The sequence below is a fragment of the Megascapheus bottae genome, unplaced genomic scaffold (genome assembly GCF_031878675.1).
Source record: "Megascapheus bottae isolate mThoBot1 unplaced genomic scaffold, mThoBot2.hap1 HAP1_SCAFFOLD_106, whole genome shotgun sequence".
In the NCBI taxonomy this organism is placed as follows: Eukaryota; Metazoa; Chordata; class Mammalia; order Rodentia; family Geomyidae; genus Megascapheus; species Megascapheus bottae.
This window is the reverse complement of record NW_028327708.1, coordinates 341,249-352,208: the sequence shown is the minus strand read 5'-3', so window position 1 is coordinate 352,208 and position 10,960 is coordinate 341,249.

The window sequence follows — 10,960 nt, the reverse complement described above, 5'->3', positions numbered from 1 at the left end:
AACATATACAATATATCAGATAAAAGGTAAAATACCGTTACAATATGAGGTAACCAACTCTCCCTCACTTTTTTGCCAGTCCTGGGCTTAAGCTCAGGGCCTGAGGACTGTCCCTGGACTTTCTCAAGGCTAGAACTCTACCACTTGAGCCTCAGCACCACTCCTGGCTTTTAAGTATATGGTACCAAGGAATCGAAGCCGGGCCTTCATGTATGCTAGTCAAGCACTCTACCACTACGCCAAACTCCCAGTCCACTCCCACAATTTTTATAATTAATTTTCAACATAGCATCTAGTGAGTATCACCAATACATTTGTTCACCCTGTGTCCCACCATTTCAGTGCCCCTCTCCCTCCCCTAAATAGATAACATACATACCAGACAAAAGGTACAGAAATCACAAGTGGTGGCAAAGGAGAAAACAGACAAACATCAAAAAGACAAAAGGCAAAAATCAAAAGGCAAACAGCAAAAACCAAAGTCTTATCTCCATTTCTTGTAGTTCATTTCAATAAATCGTATTTCTGTATGATCATATGCACATAGCTATTGAGTTTTTTGATGTAGAATGTGCCTATAATTCTCCAAGTAAAAACATTGGAAAGTAAAAGATAAAAATTCACTAGGATATGATAAAGTATACAGGACTGTGAACACTCACACAGTAAGACCAGAGGAGGATATTCTTATTCTTCTCTTCCAAAATCTCACTATATAATAAGCACTGGTATTTCTTGGCATGGTGGCTTTGAAGGCTCCTGGGCATCACCTCATTTCTATATACTTTAAAGCCAAATCAACTCTCATCTCACCTTACCCTCTCTCCTGTATTTCTAAAATAGCTGCACAAATGGGGGTTTAAAGTGTTAAAACTATGACTGGAATTAAGAAAAGGAAACCAATGTGTGTGTCCAGTCTTAGAGATCAAGAACATGCACAAGCATTGACTTGACTCATTTAAATCTTGATGTTTTCAAGCAGTTCCTATGTTGCTCTGAGTGTCTATTAATACCGAGTACCCGCTCTGCCTCACTCAGCCTTCACATTACTACACCATTTCTTTTCCAGTTAGTTTACCAGATCAATATAAAGTTAAAAATGCTGATGGAACTATTTGAAATGGAAGACTAGGAGACTTAAGGGGGATTATGTAGGCTCTCAGAAATGATTTGAAGAGTTAAATCTCTGTTGGCTTTAGAAAGATTTTTAAAATTGACATTCTGGCACATTGCTTCAAGGACATAACAATTTTGAAGTACAACAACCGAAATGATAATGCTAAAAAGAAAATATCTACTCTAGGACAGCAAAAGGCTTAAGGTAATTTGTCCCAGTAATAAGTTTTAAAAACTGTACTCTCCATGATATGGAGATACAAATGAAACTTTATTACAGAATATGGCATTCATTCTTTGCTCTGATGGGAATACTGGCCCTAGAAAGAAAAAATACAATATTGTTATAAATTTTAAAAAGTTAAAAGTAATACAATGGCAAGCCCTCAAATCTGTCCACTAAGAATAAAACTATTGATTGTATACTTACTAAATTTAATCTGAAAAGCCTCAGAAATGTTGAATTTCTCCTTTTAGGCTCAGCCTAAAAACACTTTTTCCCTTATTTGGACATTATGTTATTTAAGATGCAGTAATTTAAACAAGAGGAACACAACCCAAATTTACTTTACATAAAGAAGAAAGTTTACAGCTCATGTCCTGGAACGACAGTAGGTTGGGATATGATTTCCCAAAAGGTCAATAATGTCTCACCGTTTTGACAGTTTTCTCATTATCTTGCATTTCTCCTCCTTGTTCTGTTTATTCTTTGGAACCCTCTACTACACCATCCTAACAAGCTTCTAACACCAATTCTCTTTGAAATAAAGACAACTGCCTCCCAAAAGTTTGATGAGAGACTCTGAAAGTTAACTTGTTGCCCCCAATAAGGCAATAAGTCAAACTCAATCATTTTGATCAAATTTTTGGTTCATATTCCTGTACTATTACATCAATGTGTGGTACTAGTTTTAAGGCATGGACCATTAGGGATATTGTTTTTTCTATCTAAACATTTACCCATATCTATAAATTCTAATCTGCTTTGGTTGTTTTTGACAGACACAAATAAAATGACTTTCAAAATTATATTACTACTTGATTTGTAAAATGTACTATATTATCCATCACAAAACAGTACTATATATAATGAACAGTTATCTAAAATATGGCCAGGCACATGCTCATGCCAATAATTCTAGCTACCCAAGACGCTCACATATGAGGACAGGAGCTCAAAGCTAGCACGGGCAGGAAAGCCCAGGAAATTCTTATCTCCAATTTGCCACCAAGAAATCAAAGGCAGAGCTGTTATACAAGTGGCTGAGTATTAACATCAAGTGAAAAATCTAGTGGATAGCAGCCTGACATCAGTTCAAGGCCCAGATACTGGCATACATACACAAAAAGTTAATTAAAATATAATGAATCAATATCAAACCATGTAATCATAATTCAAACTATATTTGCTTCCCTGACTTTTCCAGATATGATGAAGGTTGAATATTCTCCACATAGTCACACTGTTTGAGAGAGCTAATAAGCAAAGCAATATCACTGAAAACTTTTGTGCAAAAGTTTCAAGCCTAATATTAATTTATTTAAAATGTTTGAGAAAGTTTGCATAGAAAATCTTGACAAATTAAAAAAAATATTGTTTGGTTTTACCCCAGTTTCTCAAAACTCCTTATATTCGATAGCAGAAGAAATGGAATGGTACAGCATTAACTTATGCACATATCAGCTGTTTCTATCTTAACTAGGAAGCATTGTTTCATCTCTTATCAGACACAAAATGGATTGAAAGTTAATTGGAAAAGTATTTCAGAAGAAAAGTGGTAGAGAAAGGTCCAATAGGTTTTTCAAGATGTAAAGATTCATATTTTTATGTTGGAAAGGATACCAAACCAGAGAAAAGTTTCTAGTTAAGAACACAGTGAATATTTTTAATGTATGAAAAACCTAGCTACAATAGAGCAAAATAATGATTATAGTAATAATAATAATAATAATAAATCTACAGTTCCACTATACCTAGCAGGTCATGAAATATTTGTGATAAGCTTGAACAACCACTTTTTCATGAACTTAATAATTTTTTCTTTTCTTTTCTTTTTTGGTTAGTCTTGGGTCTTGAACTCTGGGCCTGGGCGCTGTCCCTGAGCTCTTCACCAAATAAAGGTTATACACTTTATTTTAAAAGCTATACCTTTTCAAATTAACATTAAAACTTATACCACTTCTGCTTTTCTGGTGGTTAATTGGAGATAAGAGTCTCACAGACTTTCATGCCCAGGCTGGCTTTGAACTACAATACTCAGACCTCAGTCTTCTGAGTGGCTAGGATTACAGGTGTGGGTCACTAGCTCCTGGCTTAATCTTTTTTTCTAAGTACTCACTTTGTTTTCAGATGAGGGACTGCTTTCCCAAGAGCCCTCTTTGTCTATTGATATCACCTCAAAAACCTTCTTCTTTTCAGTCACCATCTGTGGCTGCCTGCCTAGATATTATATATTCTTCCTGACTCCTGGAACTTGATCTGCATATATTATCATTGTGCATATAGTAGTTGTGTAGTTCTTTTTTTGCCAGTCATGGGCTTGAGCTCAGGGCCTGGGCACTGTCCTTGGACTTTCTCAAGGCTCAGCACTCTACCACTTGAGCCTCAGCACCACTTCCAGCTTTTTTCTATGTATGTGGTACCAAGGAATTGAACCCTGGTCTTCATGCATGCTAGGCAAGCACTCTGCCACTAGGCCCCAGTAGTTGTTCTTCTTTATCAATAGTGGAAGATTCTGATGACTCAGATACATTGAGTCATTTTTTGAAGCCCCTATAATACAACTATCTGCACTAAGATGTTCTGAATACATCTGAACACACATTCTGAAATCTAAAGAAAGGACATGCATTTTGATTTAATAATCCTGAATTCCAACAACTAGGACCAGTCAGAATTATTCTGGACTGGTATCCTTAAATTCAGTTGTTATGATAAAACAAAATACTGGACTATTTAAAACTATTGTCAAAAATCTCATTCAGTGGGGTAAAACATAAGTCATCAAGACAAATTGAAATACATATTTCAAGACCATGAAAAGGGGACTAATCTGAAGAAGACAATCCAGAAACCATAAAGATTTCTACTCCTCTTAAATAGCATGCTTTCAATAATATGGGAATGAGCACTAACCTGAATGCCCTAGAAAATTAAAGCCTAAGTACATTAAGACTTCCAAAATGTTTTCTCATAATTATATTTCTTCTTTTCCACATTATATTGTTACCCATTACTTGTACAAAGGTGTTTCATTTTGGCCTGTCTATATATGCACATAATGTACCTTGATTGGACTCAGCTGCCCCTTTGATCACTCCTTCATCCGTCCTTCTTCCTTTCAAACCAGTCTCAACAAGCTTCATTGTTCCTTCCATTTTCACACATGTACATAAACTCTATCAGTCATTATCACCTTCTTAAATGTCTCTATTCACCTCCCCCCTCCCACCTAAGCCCACATCCCAGACAGGACTGATTCTTGCTAAGCTAATGAAAGTTTCAATGTAGTCCGTTACCAGTGGCACATGCCTGTAATTCTACCTACTCAGGAGGCTGAGATCTGAGGTTTGCAGTTCAAACCCAGCCAGGGCACTAAAATGTCCATGAGACTCTTATCTTCAATTAATCACCAGAGAACTGGAAGTGGCGCCGTAGCTCAAGAAGTAGGGTAGTATCCTTGAGCTGAAGAGCGCAGGGACAATGCCCAGGCCCAGAGTTCAAATCCCAGGACTGACCAAAAAAAAAAAAAGCTGGAAGTTGCAGAGAGCTAGCCTTGAGCAAAAGAAGCTCAGGATAGCTACCAGGCCCTGAGTTCAAGCCCCAAGAATGGCAAAAATAAATTAAAAAAATTTAAAGTCTCAATATTTCTTCAACTAAATGAACTGTGTTAACTTCATTGCTTAAATTCATTATATTTAACATTTATTTAAATTCTGTTTACTACTGAAATATAAGTTTATTTCATTTTTAATGACACTAAAGTCAAATGCTACTTTTATAAATTCCTCTAAGTCAAGCTTACCAAGATGTCAGTATCTTTTTTCAATTCCATAATCCTTACATATGTATTATTCTTTTGGTGTTTCTGTAAATTTATTACAAGGTTCAATATTTCTGTCTGAAAAAGAATTCAAGAGTTCTGCAGTTAGTACTGAAAATCAAAGTACTACGTTCGCTACAAGAACTTGAATTTTATTTTACCAGAAACAAACTTTTATATGGATATGTAAGCTTTGTTTTATAAAAATAAAACATGAAGTAGAACAAGTAATTGAAATGGAGTAATATTTTACAAGATACATACTTAAGAATGACGATGAAGAATTTTATGTAGAGAATATATTTTCTAAATATTTCATAAGAAAGTTATCTAGTCAGACCACAAAAATTTGTCAGAATATTTATCTTACGGGTTGCAATAACAATAACTATCAAATACAGGTTGTAGGGGCATGTGCTTATTTTTTTCATCCAAAATCCGATGTATTTGAAGACTGTACCAATACCCATTGGGACAGGTAATATCCAATAGCTTAAATAACAGAGTTTCTATTTCAGATAACGTTGTATATTATCCAGTGTCTGAAGATATATTCTCTTCAGTAATAATGATGAGGACCTCAGTTCAAACATCTGTCATTATTCTGTTCTCACTCCAAAACTGATGATGCCTAAGAGTTTGGAAATATACCAATAAAGTTTTGCTATCCAAGATATACCAGACTTTTATCCCTATTAGAAAGTCCAAATAAGGTGAAATTCTGCTCAGTACTCATACAAAAAAAGGAAGCACTTATAACTTCATGTGCATTTTGATTAGTGTAACTTCATAAAGACCAAGATGTAAAAGAATAACGATTTGTTATTTCACAGTGAGGGACGAGAGTACCAGGATTAATATATTGTCAGGCCAACCCAGAACAAAGAATAATCAATGATTTCATTGGTGAAACCTGTGCAAATTTGCAGAGGAATCCCATAGTATACTGATGAATGTGAAAACCAGGCTAGGACTGACTAGTCTTATTGTACAGTTTAAAGTGTGAAGAGGGAGGAGTGTTGTAAACCAGCTCCCCATGGGGTCTGACAACAATTATTTAAATACTTAAAGTCTCCAGCAATGGCCCTAAGGACATACAGAAAAATGAAGAAACATTTAATCAAGAGAATCAAATAAAATCCAATAAAAACAGGGAAAGTCTGTGGCATGAGAGGAATGGTTCCCTCCTTCACCTCTCCCAGCCTAACAGGACAGTAACTCCATTACAGTCAGACGTAGTCAGAAACATAAGACTCCCCATCCTTCATAAACCAACCAAGAGTTATGGTACTTTGGGCAGAGTTCCAGGAGAAATATGAGGAAAAGGATGCCAGCCCTTCTCGTTCAATCCTCCCTTCGCTCAGCTCCATGTTACAGAAGGTAAATTCTAATGACTGTAGGTGAGAAGACAATGTTCCTCTATTCCCACTATCCAGACCGTGGGATGAAATGCTTAGAATACTGGAACTCTGATTACAAGGTTTATGGAAAAGCCACCGTAACTGAAACATCATGGCAGCACATGTGGATTAAAGGAACTGAGAATCTGGAAACAAGCCCTTGTGTTTACTATTGTCTCATCTCCAAAGAGAAAGAGAGATGGGGAAAAGGAGTCCTTCTAGCAAATGGCACTGGAACACCTATAGTCTAAACCAAAAGTACTTAAAAATGTATTAATGACTCCACCATGAGAGGTAAAAATATAAAATATTTGGAAAGGAAAAACGAGGCATGAATCTTCACATCCTTACTTTTCCCACTGGTTTCTTAGATGGCATCTAAAGTAAAGACAACACAAAAATGTATGCATAAATTTGATTTTCTCAAAATTGAAGACATCTACACCTCAAAGTACACTATGAAAAAAGTGAGAAACAGTCCCACAGATGGGAAAAAAATATCTGCAAGTCATATATTACTATAAAATCTTTGTATGTAGACTATACAACACAATAGTAGAAACCATGCAGTCTATGCTTAACTATGGACCAAGACTTGAATTTTTAGTTTCACAAAGATGATATAAAAATCACTAATGGGTCCAGAAGTTTGGCCTAGTGGTAGAGTGCTGTCTAGCATGCACGAAGACCTGGGTTCCAGTGCACGGTACCACATACATAGAAAAGAGTGGAAAGTGGTGTTGTGGCTCAAATGGTAGAGCTCTAGCCTTGAGAAAGTCCAAGGACAGTGTTCAAACCCTGAGTTCAAGCCCCAGGACTGGCAAAGAAATCACTAAAAAGCACAAGAAAACGAGGTCACCGTCAATAATCTTCAGGTAAGCATAAATCAAAACCAAGATGAAACATCTGCCATTCTGGTTACATAAAAGACCCCCATAAAATCCAGGGGTGGAAAAGGTATCATGAAATCAGAACTCCGAATGGCAGGAACATAAAGAAGTACAGCATTTCACAGATGGCCTAACCATTCTTCAGAAGATTAATACAGACCTACATGTGGTCCAGCAATTATACCGGTAGGCACACACCCAAACTAAATGAAATTTCTGTCACCCACTACTGACAGTAGCGTCAATCAACACACAGGTGAAAACGACCCAAAGCCCACAAGCAAATAAGCAGTAAGAAAGCATGACAAAATCATGTTAGAATACTACAACATGAATAAACTCTGAAAATATTATAGTAAGTGGGAAAAATCCTCCACAAAAATATCACATTATATGCTTTCATTGATTTTGAATTGGTTTTGGTGATTGCTGAATAACTAATCTCTTAATAGTCTAAAAATAGCTGAATTACATAATTTGTGATAGAACTGTATAATGTACAATTTTGTCCTTCAATAAAGTGGCACATTTTCTCTATTCATTTCTACTGTATATATGTGCAATAAATGTACGTGTGTTTAGCAGTGACTACAGAAGTTATTAAGGATCAATATTTCAAGAAAAATAGTCTAACATAATAAAGAGCCATTAGACTAATTACAGCAGAATAGAGACACCTTATAAAATAACAGAATTCAGAGATGGATGCTACTTGTCATCCAAACTGATTTCTATAGGAATAGCAGACAAAGTATCTAAACAAGTACACCAGGGCATACACATGTTTCTGACATTAAGAGAAAGCATATGGCAGGAACAGAAACCTTGAATTGCAATCACACAATACTTTCAGGAAAGATGAGGGAGAAATTCTTGACACTGGGAGGAAGGTAGGAACTAGATTGGCTCATGGATCAGCAGAACAGTGCAGAAGAGGACTTGCTTATTACAAATAGGAACAAGCCAGTTTTATGGCACTGTACCACTTCACACTATGGTCTTTACTGTGGTGTACTGAGTCCAGTGACTCGGGGAACATTAGGAGAAATTTTACTCTCAGTGAATATCAATCTCTGCAATGTCATTTTCAGAAAACATTCAATAGTCATGTTATCACTTTGGAGTAAATCTCATGGTGGCATTTTTATTATATTTTATTGTCAGGATAATGTATAAAGGGGTTAGAGTTATATTTGTCAGACAAAGGGTGTATTACTTCTCAAACCTTGATACCCCTTCTCATGTTTTTGTCCTCCTTTCCCTCCCCCACCCCACCTAATCATCTTGTTTTCTCCCTTCCCTTCCCTGTTTCAAATAAACAAATAAGTATGTGTATATATAGTGTGCCAGGTAACAAAGTCAGATGCATTAACCACATGAGATTGCCCAAAAATGGGGGAAAAAAAGAGAAAGAAGCATGTCCCACCAAAACATTCCTATCATGACAAGAGAAAACCCCAAGTTTCCTCCCATTTCTGTATCTTCAGTTTTCTGAAAAAGATGTGAACCACAGTAGGCAAGCAATATATGTGGCCTGAATGAGCATCTATTAATGGCCTGCCAATATTAGGTTTATGTATCTGTTTAATAAAGAAATCTTAAGAACGTGTTGAATCTAAGTAACTTTATAAAGGCTCCCCATGTGCTAAGGGTCAGTACACTTATGTTTTCCATAATCCTTGACTGTATGACAACTAGCTGTCATTCACTTGAAAAAGCCGGGACCGTCACAGTGACTGCAATCTCTCCACAACACTGATCTCTGTAGCACTTGTCAGATATAACTGATTTGCCAAGGTAAGCAAGAATCTAAGGCTTCATCTGGATTTTTCTATTTTCCTTTGTAATATTTATTTTCCAGAAAACTGACTTACATGGTTTCCATGGAAATGAGTGAAATGGTGAAGCACAGAGCTTTCAGAAGAGTGCCACAATGAAAGGAAAAGTTATTTTTGTTAATCATTTATTTAAAAATATTGATCAATAACACTATATAGAAGGTACTATAGAAAAAAGTTGATTGTTAACAGTCTAATTCATATCATAGTATATAAATACTGTGAAAAGCCTATTTCAATGAATAAAGTAGACATAAGGGAAAAGTCTCTATATACTGACTTACTGGTTTATGTAAATGAATATATTATGAATCAAGTTTAATTGGTAGATATAGGTAAAGATGTTTATTGTCTTAGCCTGACGTCTTATAATACATTTTCTTGATACCTTCAACTCTAAGCCTCTGCTCTTTTTCAAACTCAATATGCAGTAAACAATTGAATGGTTAGATAAATAAATGAGATAGAAATGAATTGGACACCTCTAAATATAAATGTTAGATGCACCCAAGAGAGGAGCAGCATTGGCTCTACTGGCTACTGGTATCAGGAAAAACAGGTACAGAGCTGTGGCACAGCAAAGCACTTACAGCAGGAAGGAGACATAAAACCAATAGCGAAGAGTCCCAGGAAACACTTGCTATCATGTCTGGCAGAGAAAAGCCTAGGGGCTATAGACTGATTCCCTCGTGAAAAGCAAACACCAAAGACAAAACTCTTTCAACACTCTATGCTATTTCTAATTACATTTTTATTATTTGGATGTTATATAGCAATTTTCTTTCTGGCTTCATTCACATTATCTGCAATAGTGACAGTAATTCAGTAGAACAATGTCCTATAAAATCAGACTATGATAGTAGACTATACTTATGAAAGTCCTTATGATTTCAAACTGAATTATTTGTTTGATGGCTATTGTCATTTTAGAATGCTGCTCCTTGATTCTTCTTAATGATTTTTACTGATATGCATGATGTATAGTTTTCTTTGTGCTCAAAAACTGCTTTTCTGCAGGCTCTGGGGCTTGAAGTCAGGGTCTGGGTGCTGTCCCGAGCCCATTCGTGCTCAACGCTAGCTCTCTTACCACTTAAGGCACAGTGCCATTTCCACTATTACTGAACGGTTGATTGGAAAGAAGAGTCTCTCAGGCTCTTCTTCCTGGGCTAGCTTCAAACCTTGATCTTCAGATCTCAGCCTCCTAAGAAGCTTCGAGTATATTACAAACAAGCACCATCAGCATCCAGCTCCAAAACTAATTTTAAGCAATCTTTTGTCATTTTCAGAACTGAAAGTGACAAAGACTCGGATCTAAGGTGTAACCTACTTATAGTTCACCAGCTCTCTGAACACGAGAGATGATTCCCAAGTTACATTTTCTTAGATGATTTTAAGAATGCAAATAAACCCTCAATTTCACTCTAAATGTTTAAGGCCTGACTGGAATTCTAGAAGTCTTTTCCATAAGAAACGGAAATTTTCTTCTACCCTAGCATAAATGGGTTAAAATGCTACTTCTGAGGCCCCTACAATTACAACTTACTTGGGTTTGATACGTTCCGATTATACCTCCAAGAATATGTTATCAGGTCAATAAATAATACAAAGCACCTTTTCCTTGCTAAGAAAGGACAAGGAAAGTAACACCTTCTGGAGATAGTGAAGGTACTAGG